The 22,925-nt window shown below is 45.7% G+C and overlaps 1 protein-coding gene across 4 annotated transcripts in view; it reads left to right on the top strand.

The window, feature by feature from the left end:
* Window positions 1-22,925, top strand: part of LOC146855301 (synaptotagmin-1) — a 4,118,085-nt gene that overhangs the window by 433,804 nt on the left and 3,661,356 nt on the right. The gene's annotated exons all lie outside the window — the stretch shown is intronic.

Below are 22,925 nucleotides of genomic sequence, written 5' to 3'. Positions count from 1 at the left end.
GAAACCGGTCCTAGGATGCTTGATTCCGGTCCAGGGAAGACATGGCTTGGCAGTTCGGGCTGGACTGTTCCCATGAGGCACAGGGTCAAGACTGATTTGCATATGGCCATGTCTAAACTGGGGTGGTGTACTGGGCAAAAGAACTATGGATTTAACCCAGATCTCTTGACTGGGGGAGAATGTCTGCATTGTCAGCATTCCGTCCATTATTTGTTTGTTGTAACGCTTTTCGCCCTAAGTGGGATGGGTATTCCCAGACGTGGGACCCGTGCTCACTATGCCACTGGAGTCAAGCTATCCTGGCTGATGACAGCTGATAGCCAGAAACCGGTCTTAGGATGCTTGATTCCGGTCCAGGGAAGACATGGCTTGGCAGTTCGGGCTGGACTGTTCCCATGAGGCACAGGGTCAAGACTGATTTGCATATGGCCATATCTAAACTGAGGTGGTGTAGTGGGCAAAAGAACGATGGATTTAACCCAGATCTCTTGACTGGGGGAGAATGTCTGCATTGTCAGCATTCCGTCCATCATTTGTTTGTTGTAACGCTTTTCGCCCTAAGTGGGATGGGTATTCCCAGACGTGGGACCCGTGCTCACTACGCCACTGGAGTCAAGCGATCCTGGCTGATGACGGCTGATAGCCAGAAACCGGTCCTAGGATGCTTGATTCCGGTCCAGGGAAGACATGGCTTGGCAGTTTGGGCTGGACTGTTCCCATGAGGCACAGGGTCAAGACTGATTTGCATATGGCCATGTCTAAACTGGGGTGGTGTAGTGGGCAAAAGAACGATGGATTTAACCCAGATCTCTTGACTGGGGGAAAATGTCTGCATTGTCAGCATTCCGTCCATCATTTGTTTGTTGTAACGCTTTTCGCCCTAAGTGGGATGGGTATTCCCAGACGTGGGACCCGTGCTCACTACGCCACTGGAGTCAAGCTATCCTGGCTGATGACGGCTGATAGCCAGAAACCGGTCCTAGGATGCTTGATTCCGGTCCAGGGAAGACATGGCTTGGCAGTTCGGGCTGGACTGTTCCCATGAGGCACAGGGTCAAGACTGATTTGCATATGGCCATGTCTAAACTGGGGTGGTGTAGTGGGCAAAAGAACGATGGATTTAACCCAGATCTCTTGACTGGGGGAGAATGTCTGCATTGTCAGCATTCCGTCCATCATTTGTTTGTTGTAACACTTTTCGTCCTAAGTGGGATGGGTATTCCCAGTCGTGGGACCCGTGCTCACTACGCCACTGGAGTCAAGCTATCCTGGCTGATGACGGCTGATAGCCAGAAACCGGTCCTAGGATGCTTGATTCCGGTCCAGGGAAGACATGGCTTGGCAGTTCGGGCTGGACTGTTCCCATGAGGCACAGGGTCAAGACTGATTTGCATATGGCCATGTCTAAACTGGGGTGGTGTAGTGGGCAAAAGAACGATGGATTTAACCCAGATCTCTTGACTGGGGGAGAATGTCTGCATTGTCAGCATTCCGTCCATCATTTGTTTGTTGTAACGGTATTTTATCTCTGTGCACTCTTGCACTGCTATTTATTATCACTGTGTGTGCTCTGACCCTAAAGTGATCTCAGTTGGAATATTTAACTGTCCAGTCCGACAATTGTAACTTACAGCAGAAAGCACAGTAGTAGCTTAGAAACTAAATGTTACACGTGTCTGCAATGTGTATTTACAGCTCATCATTTGCACTATCTACACATTTGGCAAAATGTATGGATCAAGGGTACACCATTGTGCACTTGCACTGAAAAGCATAGAGCGATGATTAAGAGTTCTTTTTCATTTAGTTTAAAATATCTATGGTGAAAGTAGATTTTTAAAAACATTTTTGGAAAAATAACTTTAAAGAAAGTGTACTTTGTGCTACCTGGTAGAAAACTACTTTAGGGCCAGTTTGCCTCTTTGACCTAGTCCAGAGGTTCAGTACACATCTTTGGCTGGAATGACCCTGCTCCTGGAAGTCAATGTATTTGACTCTGTGCCCACTAAGGGTGGTGTGTTGTCAACAAGTGGCCAATTAGCAGAAACTATCCATCTTGGAGCGGGTCAGGAACAATTGTCAGGACTAACAGCAACGTTACTAATCTTTATTTCACTTAGCGATATCAAATTGAGATTGCATGGACTGCCACCATTCATTTTTAGGGACCTAACAGGGCTCTAACTCAACAGGTGTGAAAAACAGTTCTTAAAAGAGGGGGGGTCTTTTAAATAGGGGAGTGGCTTGTGGAGGGACCATAACTCCTTCAGGTGGAAGTTAGAGGAAGCAATTTTGAGTTAGGGCTCCTTTCACTGTTTTCAGTAAACCAAGACAGAAAGTGCTGCAAACGGAGGTGAGGAATTTGTGAGAAAATAGTTATGGTTTAGTGGAGGGAATTCCCCAAAAGCTTGCTATTGCAAAGGATAAGAATGACACCTTATTGTCTCTTCCTATGAAGATTGTTGATCTGGGAATCAAACCTATTGGAACTGCTATCCAAGGGTTAAATATTTAGCATCCTGACACCAAAAGCCTGCAGCTGGGAACACAGGGCTGGACCATGGAGGTGTCCTGGGATGAGAGAGAACTGGTGTCTAACATTTTGACCACAGGGTTGCAGAAGTGACCCGGAGTAACCCAACAATAGGATGAAAGTAGGACTAGGTAATTTTTCCATCTCCAGAGTATTGGGACAGGGTGCTGAAGCTTCCTCGGAGAGGGCACTCCCTCTGCTGCAAGAAAACCATGTTTATCCTGCTCTGAACTTTTTGTTGTGCTGAAAACTGGTTCAACAGGAACTCTCCATAAAGGAATTGGCCTTCTTCAACCTTCCCCAGATATAGCTTCAAACCTTGCCCCACTGATGGCAGTCCTGCCAAGTATTACGGAACAGGCGTTAGACTTACGCATTTCAGTGTGGTGGTCCGCATCACCGTACTGAAATGCGAAGTCACGCATATAGCAGCTCCTCAGCTGTGCCTGTCCAGTGGCCGAAGAGTGATGACTGTGATTCATAACACCATTTTTCTGGAGTTGAGTGGCAGGCAGCGGGCAGTGCCCATGCGGCAGGGGGGCTGGCTGAACTCACCATGCTTGCTACAGTGTAGCAAATCACTTTGGAGTTGGTCCATCCCAGTGCAGCCCGTGGTGTTCATGCGCGGGACACCACTGAATAAGAAGAATATCTTTATTGTACAGTTAATTAAAACTCACAATGTTAAACATTTCCGTCATTAAAATCATTTAAACCTTGTTTTGCACATATGTTATTGGAGTAAAAGAAAAAAGGTATTTTACACACTATAAGAACGTATTAGTCTCAATTGCGTTATCTGTGTAGTCCTTGGCAAATTTCTTAACAGTCTGTTCCTTTATTAGATAAAAATGCTGTTGCTTGCTGTTCTTCAATGTTCCATATGGCTAGCTCTTAAGTCTTCTGGCCACTATGTCAAAGTACTTTGTCAGTCTGCAGTTAAGATGGATCTCTTCAGGTTTAAAGCACAGCATCACAGCCTGCCTGCAGCTTGGTGTGCCCTTTTGGTTCCCTAATACTCGGACTAAGGTGCGCCTTATATCTATCAAATTTGGGCAGTGGCAAATTATGTGTATCAGGTCCTCTTTCCCTGTTCTACAAAGATGGCAAAGGTGCTCTTCTGCTCCTCTTTTCCAAGGTACCATGTGAGGTAATATTGGTAGGATGCCGAAGCGCAGATTTAGAAATGTATCTTTTGTCTTCCGTGTAAGACCCGTTTTCAGGTATTCCTGTGGTTTAAGAGCTTTATAATCTTTCAGCACTGTCCATCCATGAGCCCTCTTGGCCAAAGTTTCTTTATCTTCTATGGATGATATCATTTTAGTTACTTTTGTTTCCACCTTTTTGAAGCTTTTGTTGTCTGTGGATGACTCCCAGAGGCTGTTAATTCCAAGTATTCCAGTGATTCTAGTAGATACTTCTTGGCAGGTGAATTCTCTCGAGTAGACAGTTCGGTCAAAAGGTGGGCGTTTAGAGATCCTTTCCAGTGATTCTAGTAGATACTTCTTGGCAGGTGAATTCTCTCGAGTAGACAGTTCAGTCCAAAGGTGGGCGTTTAGAGATCTTTCCTCCGCACCTCTGATTTTGCGCCAACTTTTTATGGAATTCAGATATTAGTGGCTGCTACCCACAATGAGCGTGCGGTGTAATTAAATCAATCCCACGACCGGACCTATGCAGATAGGTGCTTTTGCTATTCCGTTCCTTCAGCCACACAGGCCTGCCTCCTCCTGCAAATATCGAAAGCAGATCCCAGTGTATATTTAGAGCCCTCTTTTAAAACCCTTCTCAGATCAGTCAGACATGGCTGCAGCATTTAACCCCTAGTTAAATACTTTCTTCTCAGAATGAGAAGCACAAGCGCGCCAGAAACTGAACTGATGCTGAAATGCGGGGCCTGATGCTCTTCTGGGAGGATTATTTTGACCAACTGAAGCAGACCAATAGGAAAGATAAAGTTCATGAGAAAATGGCTAACAAACTATTTGAATTTACAGGGGACCATCGCCTTAAAGAGGAAATTAAAATCACAAACTTGACGTTTCAATACAGGTAAGACGATTTTCATACACTTTTTAAAGACAGTGGGCTTTTTTTTATGACACAGGCAGCATTAGTGCATTTAAGCCCCATACCTGTGCATCTTGGAATGAGTGTGTATGTGGGAGGTGTTGATTAATGAGCTCAGCGCTTTTTGCAGAGGCATTCTTAACAGCATATCACAGAAAATGTATTTTATGTGGATAGCTCATTGGGTTATTGCTTTTGTCACAGAGATCCCTTTGTTAATTGTGGTTCTGTTGCACCTGGCGCTGACGAGAGGGGTTGGAGGGTGCTGTGTATTTATAAATAATAGTTTTGAAAGCACCTGCAACAGAGGTCCTTAGAGTTTCTTGTTGCTCAAATGGGAGTAATTTCTGATATGTATCTGTTTCCAGGGACTTTAATGCAGTAGGGGCACGTACCCTGCCAAAGTGGCGGGGCAGTGCCTGAGCAGGCAGATGGGAAGGGTTGGGGGGGTGGTGGAGGATCAGGGACAAAAAATAAAAATAAAAAATACCTTACCTCAACACTATCGCCAATGCCGCCCTTGCCACTGCAACGCACTCTTCCTTCTGGGCACAGGCTCGCAGCCTGCACTGCAGCCAATCCTGACCCTGCGTCACTATTGGCCTGATCGCTGGCAACTTGCGTTCCCAGGCAGACTGGGAACCTGTGCCTGCCCTCTCCACCCCCAGCAACAGAGCTGGGGCTGGAGAGCGCTTCACTGCCCATAAGGAGTTTGGCAGGCCTGAGACCTGAGACCTGAGACGGCCAGCCAAACACCCCATGTGCAGTGAAGGGAGTGCCCACCACTCCCCCGCCAGCAATGTCATTCCCTGGATCTGCCCTCAAGACTCGTCACAGTCCTGGGGGAGGGTCCAGGGGATTAAAATAAAACAATAGTAAAACAGGTTTCTAATGGAGGTGCCGCCGCTGCTTTAATGCATGATGTGGGCTTTGTGCTGAGGGGCAATGGTTGTGTGATCTGAGTTCATTACACTGATGCAGGAGCGTCTGTGGTTCATATGCTGATGTGGAAACTTGAACATTCGTTCTGCTAAATGTCAGCTGGATCAGCTCTTTAACCAATGAGGGACTGCGGGCTTAAGGCAGAAGGGAACCCTGACCGCCCACTGCACTGACTTATCTTAATCCCGGCCTTCTCAAAGGCGCAGCTGGTGAACTCAACAAAAAAGTAATAAAACTGCGAAAAGAGGTTCTACGCTGCTGAGATTCTTCCTTCACGTCGCCACCCACCTTCTTGTCCTTGGAGTTCATTGCAGTTGTCTTCCTTCCCTGCTTCCCTTTGGAGCTTTTGGCCCGTCATTGTTTTATGTGGCCTCCAACCTCCTCCCCTTTTGTTTGTTCTCAACAATATGTGCCGCTCGGAGCCAAGACCTTTGTTTGTGGGCTGTGCGGCGTTCTTTCTGATCCACCGGAGGTGACTGCTGTTTGTTAAAGGTGCGGGAGTATTGAGGACGATCTACCAACTCACCCGGGACTGCGAGTACCAGCGGCCCCTCTGCTTGATGGACATTGGCCGCAGCTGCTGACTCTTCCCGGCTCCTCCCTCCCTCTATCACTACATAGCGCCTCGTGGCCCCCACTTCGCGGGTGCCGCTCGGAGCCAAGACCTTTGTTTGTGGGCTGTGCGACGTTCTTTCTGATCCACCGGAGGTGACTGCTGTTTGTTAAAGGTGCGGGAGTATTGAGGACGATCTACCAACTCACCCGGGACTGCGAGTACCAGCGGCCCCTCTGCTTGATGGACATTGGCCGCAGCTGCTGACTCTTCCCGGCTCCTCCCTCCTTTCCTACTATAACTATTTCCACGTCCACGCGTACTTTCAAGCACGGTTAAGCACGGTTAAGACCGGAACGGGCCAACTCTCTGTGGACTGTAAGTACTTATACCGTTATAGACTGTCCTTCTTACTATGGCTGCCTCACAAACTAGAAGCAGGACCGCAACAAAACCCGCCGGTCTAACAGGAACTCTTGACAATTTCATCACAAGAGCAAATTCTGTAATTAACCAGGGGATAATATTAATGGAGCGAAGAGTTTCACAAGATTTAGCCTTTGCTAAAAGATCCTCTATGGGTCATATTGCCAACGCACGCACCCCAGATGCTTCCAGGAGGGAAACTTTAGTTAATACCCCTCCAAGTGGTGACAATGCATATTGTAGAATAGATCCGCCTCAGTCCCTTACACACGAACAAGTTCTAGATTCCACCACAGCTTCTACAATGCCAAGTTCACCTGAGAGATTCAGTCTCCCTCAGCTGCGAGGTAAACACGAGGGGGCTTTGCCAAAAAGAAAGAGGAACATGGCTCCCGGGGCTGGGGGTAGAAAAGCTAAACTTGTTAAAGGCCACATGGGCAGTGAGATAATAACCAAATCAACCTTAACTGCGCCACCTATTGTGGCTTTAGTTCATGCCCCACCCACACCCATTGAAACCCAGACAGGAATATCCAGCAGTGAAGATACTTTAGTGGAGACACATGCTACTATAAGTGCCCTACTTAGTGCTATCATCAAGCCCCTGGAAATGAGATTATCTCGTATTGAGCAACAGCTTCTGCGGATGGAACATGTGGCGTTGGATTTACAGAGTAATTTAAAGCCAGACTCCGCAGATCCATGTCCTGTCCCACCTGATACTAGACATATCCAGTCCGACACAGCCATAACTAATAATATCCAGCCTGCCCCATCAACAGTACCAACTATAAGTTATATCCCAACCGGAGTGCCATCCACTATACTCCCGAGGGGGGATACTAACCCAGATATAAGGCTGGGGGGCCAGACTGAGACCAAGGGCCATTCCTATAAGGAACGTTCTATAGACCTGCCACCTGAATGCAGCCCTTATCTGGCCATTCTGGTGGGTGTTCCTGAGCTACCAAGCTCAACCATAGAACCGTTTTCGTCCCTTAAAAACAAAGTCACAGATTGGCTTAATAAAAATCGACCACTTCCCCCGCACATCACGAGTGAAATTCTGATGGTACGTAGAGTTGCGTGGGTGGGCCCTAGTCCTAAAAATATTAGGGGTGACTGCATTCTAGTTAACTTTAAAGATCCCCGAACTGTTGAACATATCTGCAATTGGAGACACTGTAACCAGGGAGGGATGATTCAAACACACTCTCTGTCCTACTTCTATCCCCCAACTTGCTGGAATAGTTTGGAGAATGGGTGGACCTTGGTACAACATAGAGGAGGAGAAAGGTCTGCCAGGGTTCCATATGATCAACGGTCAGCAATTGGTGAAATACCAACTCAAAACAGATTTAGCTGTTTGGACCAAGTGGATTGACTTGGCCAAGGAACGGGTAAAATTCTAATGCACAACAAAAGTAGGGGCAAGGCCATCTGCGAGGCTGAGTGCTTGCTAAGCATGGATAGCATTACAAATATTGTTTTAGAGCACTGTACCCCCACTGTTGAATTCCACCCTGAAATCCATGAGGTTGTATCTGATGCCAGTCGTCCTGAAGTCCCAGCGGTCACAGAGCAGCAACTGTGTGAAGCTAGTATCACAAGTAGGAGGGACTGCAACTCCAGGGAAATCACGAATACTAAACCTTTGGTGATTACGTCCTGGAATGTTGCGGGTCTACACAGTAAACTATCGTGTGATGATTGGGGCAGTTTCATTGATGGGATGGACATTTGTCTATTTCAAGAGACGTGGGCTAGGGAAGAGGAAAGGAGAGTGGGATTCGTGGGTTTTCACACACCTGCACGTTGGGGGGGAAGGGACGACCGTCTGGGGGTCTTACTACATGGGTGGCAACTCACCTGGGTTGCATAGCTGAGTTTGTTTGCACCCACTCGGACGACATACAGTGCGTGATTCTGAAATGGCCTAATAGTTTTAAGCTTGCTGTTGTGAATGTTTATTCGAGACCTGTTGGCATAGCCAGCGAGTCCACTACGGTGGACGAGCTATCAAATTTCTTGTATTCCATTCCAACGGATACGTTTTTACCAGTAGCGGGAGATCTGAATTGTCACTTTGAACCCCTTCCGCGGATGGATTACGGTGCACTTGTGACTGAGGATGATTATGGTCCATCCCTCCAACTCAATCTCCACATTCCAGGTCATGGTCACCCTTAGCAATTCAAATAACGGCCCTCACATTAAGCCATTCAATTAGGGCCTGTAACGGACGCACCCGCTCGGATATACCTTCCAGGTGTACATACAATAAAAAGGGCCACGAATCACGTTTAGATTATATTATGGTCGGGACAAAGTTGTGGTCGAAGGTTATCGACCTTGAGGTTATCACTAGGGACGATAGCGATCACAATCCTTTGAGGCTCGAGTTGGTTTTTCCGGTCTCACAAGCAAAGGAATCTGGAAACCGGGATGATTTAGGAGATAGGGCAGTCCTAACGAATGATCGGTGTAGGGTTAAGTGGGACAAGGTGGAGGTGTCTTCCGAGGACCTGGCAAAGCTATATAATTCAATTTTGCCCTGGTTCATTGAATTAGATGCCCTAACCTCCCAACAACCTCCTCCTGATTTTAATTTTAAATTGCAGACTCTGCACATGAATTTAGTTAGTACCCTACTCGCTGTTTTTAATCCAGTGGTAACTAAGAGAAAGAAAAGGATTCCTCTCTCCTCTTGGTATAACGATGCATGTCGCCTGGCAAAAAAAGAGCTGATTCGGGCACTAAAACTCTGTAGTGACAAGACCCTTATTTCTGAAAAGAGAACACACTATAAAGCTATGCTGAAGGAAGCCAAACAGGACTGGGATTATGTAAAATGGATTGATCTATCCTGTACTTTAGAGCAGAAAGACGCCCGTAAATTTTGGGCTTTAATCAACACAGGAAGCGGTGATCTTAAACCCGCAACCGAACCCAATATAGAGGCAAACGTTTGGGAAGATCACTTCAAGGCCTTGTATGCTGCTGAACCTAATATGGACACTTACCCGGTCTTACCAGCACCGAATGATCCCCATGACACCCTAGAGTTCTCGGTAGAGGAAGTTGTTAATGCTATCTCCAAAATTGCATCCAGAAAGGCACCGGGGCTAGATAAACTGCCGGGAGATCTATTTAAACACCAAACGGGGAAATGGGGACCTTATCTGTGTATTTTATTTAATGCAGTCTTGAGAGGAATGAAGGTTCCCTGTACCTGGTTGGGTGCAGAAATTGTTCCCATTTTTAAGAAGGGCTCACCTCTGCTACCGGTAAACTATAGGCCTATTAGCCTTATAGATGTCCCGCAAAAAATCTTTGCGCGGCTTATCCTTGATCGACTGCAGGAATGGATGGAGGAGCATGCAATACTGAGCCAATACCAAGCGGGGTTTAGGAGGAATACTTCTACCATGGACCAAATCTTTCGCCTGCTATTACTATTCTGGAAAACGGCAAAGATTGAGGGTGGCAGCCTCTACATGGTATTCGTGGACCTCCGCTCCGCTTTTGATTTGGTGCCCCGGGGAAAACTTTGGTCTGTGTTGCTCAGTTTGGGTGTTCCACTACCAATCCTGGCAATATTGATGAAGCTGCATGAGGGGAATTTTGCCCGGGTTCGATGCGGGAGGAATGGGGCACTGTCAACTAAGTTTCCCATTGACAGAGGGGTTAGGCAGGGGTGTGTATTAGCGCCTACCCTGTTCTGCCTATATGTCAATGGTGTGATTTCCCATCTTAACAGTGCCCCTAACAATGATGCCCCAATTCTGGCAGGTAGCAGGGTGCCCGCGATTATGTTCGCGGACGACACTCTGCTACTTTCCAAGTCACCAATGGGAATTCAGCGTGTGCTCGATAGCTTCAAGGACTTCTGTAAAGGCGGTGGCCTGGAGATTAATGTTAATAAAACAAAATACATGGTCTTTAATCCCTCGCCTTCTACTCGGCCGAATCCCAAATTAGACTCTTCAAGCTTGGAAAGGGTAAAAACCTTCGAGTACCTGGGAGTAACTCTAAGTGAAAGTCTCTCATGGGCCCCACAACAAACAAAAGCACAACTGAAATTAACCCAGTATGCAGGGGGTATCTTGAGGCTCTCTAATGCTTCTACATATAAACCTATTAAACCCCCGCTGGAGATCTATAAGAGCCAGGCTAGGGCTGCAATTTTGTACGGAGCGGAGCTTTGGGGGCATCTAACAGGGTCGGAATTTCTTAAAATAGAAAACAAGTTTATTAGACAGCTACTGACACTCCCACAAAGCACCCCGCTGCAACCTTTAACCCCTTCCCTGCTCATGACGGAACCGTTCCGTCATGAGCCACGGTTGCCGTGTGCTCATGACGGAACGGTTCCGTCATGACACGCCCATTGGCGGCCGCTCCGCCTGCGCGGCGCTGTTTCCCCGCCTGTGCGGGGGGACAACGCAAATGGGCGGAGTCATGACGGAACCATTCCGTCATGAGCACAGCCCAACCGTGGCTCATGATGGAGCGGCTCCGTCATGAGCACAGCGCCACCGCGCTGCCCCCCCGCACCCCCCAGCACCGCGGCGGAATTCCCGCCGCGGTGAAAGGGTTAATAATGGATTTGGGCCTGAGGTCCATCGACGATGAACTAGCCCTGAAACCCCTTAGGTACTGGCATAGGTTGTGGACTACGCCGGAACTATTGCACTATAGAGCAGAATTGAAGGAAATATTGGCTAGCAGTGGCTTACAAAAAATCCCTTGGTTTATGTTTTTAAAATCCCAGTTTACCAAACTTGGGTTGCCTGACATGTGGTATGACCCTGAAAGGAGTTGTTTGGCGACTTCACGGAAGTTGCTTACTAAGATCTATGCGGCTGAGCAACTTACCAGAGTACAGTCTGCTCCCAAGATTGGAGTTTTAACCAAATCATTTTTAAGTTTTAAGGATTTTTATCAATTTGAGAATTTTATGGATATTATTTATCCTATTGCATCAAGAAAATTATACCTTCAATGGAGATATGGTACTTTACCCCTGAGAGTTTTTACTAGTAATTGGTCACACAACTCTACTAGCGCTTGCCCTGGTTGTAGTTGTGACAAAGAGAATGAGCTCCATGTATTGTTTTTTTGCCCCGTATATATCAAAGCAAGGAAATATTGGTTGGTACCCATCTGCAAAAATATGGGTTTTCGGCAGTGTAGCCATGCTTTTAGAATCCTTAAAACAGACACATCTGAATGTATAGTTTTTGCAGTTTCCCAATTCTTACTAGCAATGTGGAATAAGAGAAGGGGTCTGATCAATAACAAATGAAATGGCAAGATATATTATTATACAGTGTATGGTCTGTTTTTGTATATGTCTATTTTTGTACTCTTTTTAAGGCAAATTGCCGAAATAAAGGAAATCTTGATGATGATGATGCATGATTTTGCTTGCGAGAAAGTGTCACTCATAGTCGTTGAATGTCACTCACAATTACAGTGAAATTATGAAAAAGTCACACACAAGCAATCTGAAATCTTGGCAGGTATGTGATCGATTTTGAGTATCAAAAGAATTACTCTGTTTGAAGGTGAAACTTTGGATCAGGGAGAAGCAGCAAATCCATCCCATCAGTGAAGAAACCTTGGTGGCTGCAGTTTCCATATTTTCCCGCTCAGAGCTTTTCCTACCAAAACCAATGATTTCAATAGGAGCTCACTAGTGGTGTACCCAGCTTCAAAGGATCCCCACCTGTTTCCACATTGAACCTTGCATTAATGGAAGACTTTGAGCTCCAACATGTAAACTGCCTCCCCAGTAGAAACTTTGATTGATGCAACCAAATTGGCTTACCTCACCTCTGCTTCATTGCAGTCAATGCGAAACTCAGGTCCTAGTCAAGCACAAAGTACACTTTACATTAGATCTTTACTTTTTCTACACACTTATTTGCCTTAAAATTCTGAAAACTAACTTCTGTTGCCCTTATGTTGTTTTGAATTATTTTTGCTCATTGAATTAATTTCTATTTTATCTTAATCCGTTTGGGAATCTTTTTTAGGTCTCGCCTACGCAGCGCGCATGCGCTCCATAGGAAAGAGACCTTTAGAAATCGCTCCAGGTTTGCAGCCAAACACGTGCACGCGCTCCATTGCCTTCAATGGCAACGCGTGCACGTGAGGCGATTTACTTGCGGGAGCGAGCGCCGCCATATGGTAGCAATTATCGCTCCCACAAGTAAATCGCGCAGGCCCCCCTCGACCCCCCTGCTTCTAGCGTGCACGCGCACACACACAACTCCAGGGCTTTGTTTTTAAATGTAAGCGCGAGGAGCGAGTGCGGCCAATGCTTGTTTGATCTTGTAACAGAATACTCTTACAGCCAAACCACATACGCGTTTTCTAAAATGCCTTCAAACTTGCAGTTGTGTTGTTTACTTTTCTTTCTCTTACTTCAAATTGAGAGGCACACAGTGTGGCGCACAAAACAAACATCAGTGGCTACCAATGGCACAACATATAACATGCAGGTCACAGATGTATACTTCATTGAGCCAGCCAGCCCAGTGGGTTACTTCTTTTACTACAGATATTTTTCAGTTATCTGCAGGTCACAAGTTATAATCATTGCAATACAGCTCAGTGAGTACTGAACTGGCATCCAGGAGCTATATGCAAACTGAAATGCATGAGTGTAGAATTTTACAATATGTTTTGCTCAGTCTTTCATAATGCTAACAACAATATACACACAGCTAGCCTGCCGAAGTGAAACTATCCTGTTAATGGCAGTGAATCCCCAGTTGCAAACAAGTACCTGCTCTTTGATATACCCATTTCAAGCACCAGATAGTGAGCTTTCAGCTCTGCTGTTGTGCATGATTTTTCACAAGGGCAATGTTTAAAAACAAGGCACACACATACCTGTTTTTGAGGCCAACATTGAAGCTTTCAAACTTTTAATGGAGAAGATGTGAACATGTTCACCTCCTTCGCCCCACATGGAAGCAGTCATGACCAGATGAAAGGGAAGCAGATGCAAAGTAATCAATCCAGGCCCAGGATGAGATGACTGGTATCTATGCCGACCAGTCACCTCTCCTCGGCCCTCAGCCTGGCTCACACTGCCAGGGGCACACAGCAGAGAAGCCTCTCTGGCTGAATGCAAGCTAAAGTGCTTCGAGCAATTCACTCCGAGAGGCGCTTCATAATACGTGACCGTATAATGTAGTGCTGTAATGCAATAACCGGCTATGCTTCATGGCTGATGGCAGGGATGCCAAACTGTGACACTATTTACCAGTTAACCTGACTTTTGGTAATGCAGTGTCATAAATCACTTTTATTAAAGTTTATCAGCGAACAAACATGAATGTTGCTTGCGGCCTCCCCAACCCTCTATGCTGTGTAGTGCCCACTCCCAATCTCTCCATGCTGTTTAGAGCAGGTCCCTGTGTGCCCTACCCACCACTCTGTGCTGTTTAGCGCACGTCGCTCCCAGCCCTCCCCGCCCCTCGTGCTATTTACTGCACCCTCCCTGCTGTTCAGTGCAACATCGGTCTAAGTTGCTGCATACTCCCTGACTCCCTCCCCACTCATCCATGTTATGCAAATACTTGTAACTTACCATCTGGCATTCGATATCAAGCATTGGCAAAGACAATAAGGTTTGCCTATATGAGATCTATTGTTTTTTTCAATGTTTTTTAGCCGTATTAAACAGCAGCTCTGGCTTCAGTGCAGCATAGCTTTAAAGTTAAACAAGCATTGGCATAGCGAATAGGTCTCGCTTTTGAGACCTTGTAAGTATTTAGTTATGCAGCACAATATCCTTGGTGCAACAACATCAACTGTTGCATGGCTAAACACTTATAAGGACCCAAAGGCGACACCTATTGACTATGCCAATGCTTGATTTTTTTAATCTTCTGTTTAAATTGTTGGTTCTGCTAAGACTTAACTCTCATTTCTCTAGGGTATTGCCTATAGATTGTGCCTCAGCTGCCAGGATTGAGCACTAATCTTCTAAAAACTATATTTTAACCTAACCATGGTGTGTTCTCAAAACAATAGCTGAACAGAACATTTAAGGACATTTAAGGCCACTTTTCTGAACTGTTAAAAGGAAATCTTCTCTCACTGGCTGGCATCACTTTGCGATCCCACAGGATTACCAACATCAAAAACTATGTAGGTGTGTGTTGCAGGATCTGAACCTACATATTCATTATAGTTTTGCTCCCAATATATTTTGAGGGGTACATAAATGTACATATTAATAAAGAATCATAACAGTCCATAGTAGGATGTCTTTTCTAGCTTCCTAACAAGAATACCTCTTGCCAAACGTTTTCCTGAACTGAACTTCATGAGATACACATAAATGTGGGATGGGGGCAGACTTCTCGGTTAGAAGGCAATTGGTATTTTATTTTCCAGGAAAATACCCGAACCACGCTCTTACCATAACTTCAAACATGCAAATATGAACAGCGTGTGGAACAACTGACAATTTCAGAATAAAAATGTAGTGCTCCCCCAATTTATTTACGATCTCCTAAAGTGCTGACTTTAAACGAACAGAGCCTCATCTGGTTCCGCTGCCGTGCATTTCACCGCTGGAAATCTGATTTTAGTGTTAGACCGTTTTAAGGAGTTGCAGTTATATTAGTGAGGTTCTCTGTCCAGTCGCTGGACACACCACCAATATATATTGACTAACTGCACAGGAGGCCCAAACCTAGAGCAATCCGTATCTTCCAACAATCCCTATCTTCTGTGAACAACAACCTCTAGGTAGCTCTAGCCGCCATGTTGAACACAGGCCACCTCTCATAATAGCCCCTCATGTTAAAGCTCTGACACCACTTCCTGTTCCCTCCCCTTTTCTAAAACTGATTTGTAGTTTCCAGTGCTGGGTATCTTGTGGCTCACCACACCTTCCCGAAAAACGAAAAGACAGAGGGGCAGATTTATGTTTTACTTGCGCCTCATTTACGCCGCCGTTGCGTCACTTTTGTGACGCAGCAGCGGCGCAAATCCTGCGCCATGGTGCGGGGTATTTACAAACGTGACGCATCTCCCAGATGCGTCACGTTGTAAAGCCCTGCGCCACATGTAGGCGTTCCAGGGCAGGTGGGGGCGTTCCGGCGCAGGAACGCCTCCTAAAAGTGGCTGAGTGAAATCTACAAGATTTCACTCAGTCACTTTTAGGCCCATGCTGCGTCAAAACCCTGCGCCTGCTTGAAGCAGGCGTAAGGATTGACGCAGCATTGTAGAGATAGGGCCCCCCAGATCATTGCTGGAGCTGTGTCGCGCTTGCGACGCAACTCCAGCAATGCGCCACTTTTCGGCATAGATGCGTCACGCATCTGTGCCGTTTTTGCCCCATGGTGCGCCGCATTATAAATGCGGCGCATCCATGGTGGCGCAGCTGTGGCGCATAATAACTGGCGCTTCCCTGCTGATATGCAGGGATGCGCCAGTCGTCATAAATCTGCCCCAGAGTTTTGAGAGTATTATTCCACAGTGGCAAGGGTCATTTCAAGATGTGATTGAAAACAAGTTTTACAAGCTCTGGCATGGTTAATACGTGTTTATTAAATGTATTTACTCTTTCAAAATGTTCCCAATCTATGGGAAACATTTTCCAGTAAATGATTGGTTCCTGCATGATCCCTGGAAACAAATTATTTAAAAAAACGTTTCCACCCCATCTTTTTAGGGTGCACTTTCAACAGCAACCTTTGAAAGCATTGGGCGTCGAAACTGTAGACCACTAAAGGCATGCCGATTTGAGCACAGTCTGTAGTTTATGGAATGGAGCGAGGTGCAGTGAGAGGACATCCTTTGCGGGATCACCGGCCGCAATCCTCCAGTGCAGTACACTTTTGCTGACAGTGTTCCACCTGGATGGGCCAGCAGGCATTTATCGATCATATCGTTCGAGGTACAGCATCTTCTGCTAGTTTCAGGCTGGGGCTCACAGCGAACCATGCCTTGGGTAGCTCTCAAGAATGACAATTAACTGAAACAATGACTGGATACGTGTCCAATACCCAAAGGTAAGGAGGCATGGGCGTAGGAAGTGTGGGGGACGCGGGGGATATATCCCCCCCAGATTTTGGAGTGGGGGGGGACACGGGGGACAAGGGTGGGGGGGACGAGGGGACAAAGGAATTTCCCCTCTCCCTTCTGTTATCGCAGGGCCATTAGCACGCGAAAGCGCTACCTAATGGCCCTGCACTTGACCTGCCTGAAGTCAGAGGCCACCCGCCCTCTGCCTTTTGTTATGCTGCAGGAAGGCTCAGCCGTTCTGGGAAGGGCAGAGAACGGAGAAAAAATAAACGCTGTCTCTTTTCCTTCATGGCAAGGACCGTGTCCACTACTACTGACCTGCCTCTGGCGGCTGCCCTCCTCTCTTTATTCCTGCATCTCTTTCTGTCTCTGTCTCGCTCCTGCTTACGTGCTGATTTCAAGAGGCAGCTCTTAAGGTACTCTCTCTTGCCTCTCCTTTTCTTTATTTGTTCCCCTGTGAAATTGATCCAAAAAAGGCTGAACACTTTGGCTGTAAATGTCCTCATTTTCTGACCGTTTTCTATTGAAAAGGAAAACCTCGGAATGGAGAGAAAAAATAGTTAAATACCTAAATAAAGCAATACAGAGTGGACAGCAGACAGGCCAGACTGTTATTTACACCCACACACATTAGCGCCACTTTACAGAGTTTGCCAGTGAAAGCGCTACTTTCTTTTTATCTTCTTTCTTTGAACAACATTGTTTTCCCAGCGTGGGTAAGTGCGCCATTCCTAAAGGGACTGCAATACCTGGTTGATGGGTAGAGTGGAAACGTTTAATATGATCGTTTTCAACTTTTTAATTATTTTAGCTTATAAAAATGCGGCTCTGTGTTTGGGGATGTGGTCTTTTTTAAACCAAACTGCATACATTTTGAAAGGATATAAGCAATGGACATTGAAAGGGGTCCCTTCCTGGTCCTGTAGCCATGTCTTGAACTTTTCAGGCAAAATCACTTACTGATTTCTGAATAATGAGTTTAAAACCGTTAAGGTAACCATGTTTTTTTCTGATTACAGTTCACATGCTTTGCTTATTCTTGCATTCCCTATGAGTGTTTGCTTTTTCCAGGGTGTTATTCATTTTTTTTCAGGCAGCATTTTACTGTTGTCTAGTGCATAATTTGAATTTAGTCGCAGCACAATTGAGTTGTGCTGAAGGCAGTGCGAGTTTCTCTCAGTGGGGCAGTATGGTGTTCAGTGTGGGAGAGAATGTGGCACTCTGGCCAGAGCTGCTGAATTTGGAACTGGAGAACCATGTTCAGACCTTCATGACCAGTTCACCATACCACACTCCTGACAGAGCTTATTCCGATGCTACACCTTAGAAGGCCCGATAGACCTTAGAAGCCCAGGTGTCTTAGCACCCGCAGGTGGACCTGTCCACCACAATCCATACTGCAGTTCACTTCCAGTCTTACGGGCAGGCATATGAAGAAGCACATCCTAGATCGACAGTGAATCTGTCACTGAGGTCACAAGACCCTTGAGGCCAGTCCACCTCACCCATTGGTACCTCCATTGGCCTTTTTCCAGCACTAGCAGTGCAACTTGCCAGGGGTTGGCAATGTAGGATTTGCATGCACACCAAACTTAGGGGGTGATTATAATGGCAGTGGGACCGCCACGTCACCCCGTCGGTGGCGGTCCCACCGCCATTGGTGACTGCATCACAGCCCGCCATATTACAATGGCGGGTGGTTACCTGGCGGTCGGAAAGACCAACCACCACACACCCGACGGGCTTCTTGAGCCCGCCGGTGTGGTGGAGGGGCTCGTGGTTCCTACAATGCTGGTGGTGCCTACCATGCACCACAGCAGGGATTACGATGTCCCTTACCCGCCAGCTTATCAATGGCGGTTCACCTGCCATGGAAATGCTGGCGAAAGGGACATTGGGGGCCCGTAGCAGGCCCCTTTACCCCTGGCCCTCAGACATGGGTCCTGGGGGGCATCTATGATGCCCCACAACATATCACTGCACCATGTGGCAGGCACCGATATATTTAACATGTTCCTTTTTTTTTTACTTTGCGGCGGATGATGCAGCCAGCAGCACCTGCTGCAATGTAAAAGATAGGCACTGCGAACACCGTAGTGGCAGTCGCATTGTAATGCCTATCGTGGGGCCTCCACCTTGAAGGCCAGCGGTCCCATTCCCCGATTCGATGGCGGTGGTAATGAAGTCCGCCTGCCATCGTAGTCAGCCCCTAAGTTTGCATTTTATGAATATGATTCAGTGGGAAATAAATTGATGTTTGCAATTTAATTGACTTTGGTTGGCCTCTTATCTATGAGATTTCCCTGTTGAATGTGCCTTTACATTATACATTTTTGGTTGTATGAATTGATTGCATACTACACTCTCCTACAGGTATTAATTTGAATGTCATTAGGAGTGTCTGGGACCAATTGTTTTCTTAGGAATTGTTTTCTTTACTAACCTTTGCAAAGGGCCCTAAACTTCACAGCAACACAAGTCACATTTCTTTTAGTAATTTGGGATCCGTTTGAGCTACAAAATTGTTTTGGAGGAAATCGTTAGATTATGCAGCAGATGATGTATTATTTGGCAAATATGATACAGCCATAGTTAGGTGGAAAACATTTTTCCACTTAATTTTCCCTCAACATTGTAGTTGATCAATTTGTAAGTTCCCCAAACCCAAAAGTCGAGTTTGGGCACAATTTGCATTTTAAAAGCAGCCCTATAACACGGGGCTACTTTTAAACTGACCTCAGGCTTCAGCAGTGCACACATGCAAGCGCAGAAAGGGCTGCTGGCCTCTAAACTGCCATGCCTTATTATATTCTAGGGACTTAAAAGTAGTTCTAATCACCCTGCCCTATTATGTACTAGGGCCTTATAGGAGAGGTCATGCCAATCATAGGGGTACCCTAACCCATAGTGCACCCTAGTGTATGTAGGTGTTTTCACTGTATTTTTAAGTGCCTCTTTCAGAATAGCACTGGCTGTTTAGGCAGAGGCCAGGGTCAGTCAGTCAGGTACCACCAGTACCAGTCAGCAAAAAGTTGGGGAGTGCCCAGGGTGGCTTTGCAACACTAGAGAAACACAAACTCAGAATGTAAAACATAACACCATGGTTGGGGGGTTCTCTTCAATAATCAGAATTAATTTCTATCCTAATGAACCCATTTTCCAACATTAGGATAGGGAAAGACTGGGGAAAAATCATAACGTTCTAATCTATACATTGAAGTTTTTATGCAGCTCTTTGATGACCGTTAATAGCTCACTGTTCAATGTTAGGATTTTAACTTATAAACTTCAAATACCAAAAGAATATCTCAGACAAAAGCAGTAACTCACTGACCTATTGAATTAAAACTTTCACTAGACAAGCCTTCGATCTCTCTCAAAACAAGATCATTAATCACCAAAGTTATCTTCACATTTTTATTGTTGCCTGAAAATTGCTGGAGACCAGGAATGCAGCAGCAGGTACTTTTCAAACCCTAATGCACTTGCAAACACGACGCCCCCACCCTAAGTCAGCGACCTTTGTTTGCTTTGTGCATTAAGATGCAAGATTCATATATATGTTTTTTTTAAACATTTGGGGGCATATGTAGAAAGCAAAATTGCGATCGCAAATGCCGAAATTCGCCGAATTTCGGCGTTTGCGATCGCAATTTTGCTAAGTGGTATGTAGGAAGGCAAATCTGCGTGCAAAATAAGGAATCGCTAAATTTGCGATTCCTTATTTTGCTATTGCATTTAAGGAATCGCAAATTTTGCGATTCCTTAAATGCAATGTAAGAAGCACCAAAAAAGTGCAATTAGGCCTTAAGGAATCGCAAATTACCACCAACTACAGGTTGGTGGTAATTTGCGATTTCTTTCACAAATGCATATTTTTGCATTTTTCAAAGTGGCATGTGGTGCACACACATGTCCTTAGGGCATGTATGTGTGGCACATGTGCACCCATGCTCATTTCAGGGGTGCAACAGGGTGTCCTTTTGACACCCTGGCACACTTGAATTTGCATTCTCAATTTGCGATTCTCTAATTGAGAATCGCAAATAGAGAATGTCTTCCCATTCATTCCTATGGGCCTCTAGGCCCATAGGAATGATAGGGGAGGTATTCCTTAATTGCGAATTGCAATTTGCAATTCGCAATTAAGGAATATGTAGGATTCGCAAAATTATTTGCTAATCCTACCTACATTCCGTTTTGCAATTCTCTAATTGCGATTCCCTAAAAATTCCAATTAGAGAATCGCAAAACACGTTCTACCTACATATGGCCCTTGGTCTCATTACCTACCATATGAATGTAAATAACAATAAAGCATACATGCAAACTGTGACTACATGCCTGCTTTTCTCAATATTTCACTTCGAAAGTATGCGATTGTATTTGTTTAACGGGCGGTGATTTGTATAGGGTCACTGGAAAGTGCACAAGGTTGTCCCTGTCCCCCCCAGAATTTTAGTGTCTCCTACGCCCCTGTAAGGAGGACAGATAATTGTGGTAACTGTAGATACCACGAGCAATGAATCCGTTCGCTCAATACACGTGTTATTGACTCGTCATGCTGAAAGTGACAGGATTGCTCCGGTCTTCACTATACAATAAAGGCCGCCATGCAGAATGGATCTTGTATCAGCAAGCATTGCCATCTGATGGAGATGCTATGCCTGAATGTAGCGTTCCGGGCATGTATGTGGGTTCCTGGAGCCGTAAAGTCTGTGCCATGAGTTGCCAGTGGCTAATAGCGATTTACCAGCTACAGAAGGGAAGCTTGTGGATGAATTTTTAGGATGAAGTCGATAGAAAATAGACACATCACCTACAGACGAATAATGGAAAAGTGGAATCAATGCACATGTTGAAGAGCACATGGCATTGTAATTTTCTTACAAACACATGCTGCAAACACCGCAGCTAAAATGATTACCATTAATCTGAAGAAATGCCTGCTCCCTGACTCTCACTCTGCCTATCCGCGGCGCTAACCAACATTTCACGTGCAGGTATTTGCTAATTGGGCACAAACGAGAGCCCCTCCCCTCCTGTTATGCGGGACCTCCGCTTGAGGCAGGGGGAGCCAGGCACCATAACGCTGAACAGATGGCAGCCCTAATTAATACACAGGAGCTGGGTCCCTGCATGCTTAGCTTCACACCGAAAACATTACTCAGTTGCCAGCTGATCCACTTCTAAATATTTTATCTTGCAGGTAACATCATCCTCTTCGCCTTTTTTAACAGATTAAAAATAGCAAAATCTCCTTGTTTTTCTTCTCTACGCTGCTGCATATTTGTTTAGTGGCTGGCTATGGCAAAGTGGTCTGCAGGAGGCAATACGCAGTCTTTCAGTGTCCTGCAATGTCACACTCCTAAGTATGCGCTTAAAAATATGTGTCCGGGATTTCAAGAAACGGGGTGACTATTTCTCTATTGATGTCATAGACTTTTGCACCTGAACCCCTCTCATTTCTTAGTTGAGAGCAGTTCCATTACCTCTACATTCTGCATCCTCATCCCACCCATTGCTTATAAGGTCAACCCCGGAAATTCAAGAAAAATGCTGTTAATGCAAGCCCCACCCACTCTTCATTGGGAACTAAAAACTGTCTGGAACTTCCATCATAAACATGGCACGACCTCTAGAATTCTGCTGAGGTCTCTGCCGGGCTTTGGCCCTTACTTAGCTTGGGCCCTGTGGCTTGGGCCCTGTCTGTGAGAGTTTGGCCTCAATCTTTGCTGCCTTCTGCGTTTCGCCTGCCAAGCCTGGCAGTTAGTTGGTGATGCTCTGAAGGAGATACATGCGTAGGATGAGGAATTTGATTCCTGCCACCAAGTGAAGCTATACCGACATATTGGAAGAAATATTCCTTGAGGAGCTCTTCTGAGATTATTTGTTTGATTTCTTCCTGTAATTTCATCAGGTTCTGGGGTTAGATCATACTGTTGTTTATGTTCCTTGGCCTTGGCTCTGCAGAATGCCAGTAACTTGTTCCTTGTATGGTGGCAGGAGGCAGGCACTGTATTCATAATTCTATTTTTTTGTATTTAACTTCGTTTTTATTATTTTTCAAAAAATTTGCAGTTCACAGTGTATCTGTTTTTGGATCAATAGTGTCAATACTGTTCAGATCGTAACTTTACAGAGATAGAACACTCATTACCAGCTGACAATTCGGGTTGTGTTATCAGTTACTGACTGCATGTGTCTATTACGGTTCTAGTATCGTAGCACACTGAGACAACTTATGCATTGCTTATATAACAACATAACATGAAACGTTGAAACCCAGAACCTAGAGCATTTGCAATACAGTAACACTTTTCCCCGTGCGCCACCCCCACAGCT

This window comes from Triturus cristatus, chromosome 4_1, assembly GCF_964204655.1.
Source record: "Triturus cristatus chromosome 4_1, aTriCri1.1, whole genome shotgun sequence".
NCBI lineage: Eukaryota > Metazoa > Chordata > Amphibia > Caudata > Salamandridae > Triturus > Triturus cristatus.
This window is presented reverse-complemented; position numbering and strand designations above follow the sequence as displayed.